Source organism: Hevea brasiliensis, chromosome 3, assembly GCF_030052815.1.
Source record: "Hevea brasiliensis isolate MT/VB/25A 57/8 chromosome 3, ASM3005281v1, whole genome shotgun sequence".
Classification (NCBI taxonomy): Eukaryota; Viridiplantae; Streptophyta; class Magnoliopsida; order Malpighiales; family Euphorbiaceae; genus Hevea; species Hevea brasiliensis.
In genome coordinates this window covers 105008363-105008890 of record NC_079495.1, presented here as the reverse complement: position 1 = coordinate 105008890, position 528 = coordinate 105008363, and the positions used below count along the sequence as shown (strand labels likewise).

At 37.3% G+C, this 528-nt stretch overlaps 1 non-coding gene across 1 annotated transcript; it reads left to right on the top strand.

The window, feature by feature from the left end:
- The first annotated feature begins 216 nt into the window (after positions 1–216).
- Positions 217–323, top strand: LOC131179031 (small nucleolar RNA R71). Its single transcript, XR_009148038.1, has one exon. It is a non-coding gene; the product is annotated as a small nucleolar RNA R71 (small nucleolar RNA).
- The last annotated feature ends 205 nt before the right edge of the window (positions 324–528 follow it).

Below are 528 nucleotides of genomic sequence, written 5' to 3'. Positions count from 1 at the left end.
TTTTCTTGTTAAAGCATCAAATTTGGCATTAAACATACTCATGGCATCTAACTCATATACACCAACTGATAATTGTTGTAGGCAATTTTATCCAATGTTGAACAAGCTTCATCTTCTGACTTCCCCATAAGATCACCTCCTGAAGATGCATCAATTATACTTCTAATTGCTGGAGAAACACCATTGTAAAAATGCTAAACTAGCATCCATTTAGGGATTCCATGATGTGCACATCTCCTTTGAAAATCCTTGTATCTCTCCCACGCTTCATAGAGACTCTCATCATCCCTTGGTCTGAAAGAAGTTAATTCATTTCTCAATTTTGCAGTCTTGCTAGGAGGAAAGTATTGAGCCAAGAAAGCTTATGACAACTCATCCCAAGTAGTTATTGAACCAGGAGGTAATGAATGCAACCACTCCGTAGCATGATTCTTCAAAGAAAAAGGAAATAATCTCAGCTAGATGGTATCATCTGATACTCCATTTATCTTCAGCATGTCACTAATCTCAAGAAAATGTGCAAGGTGC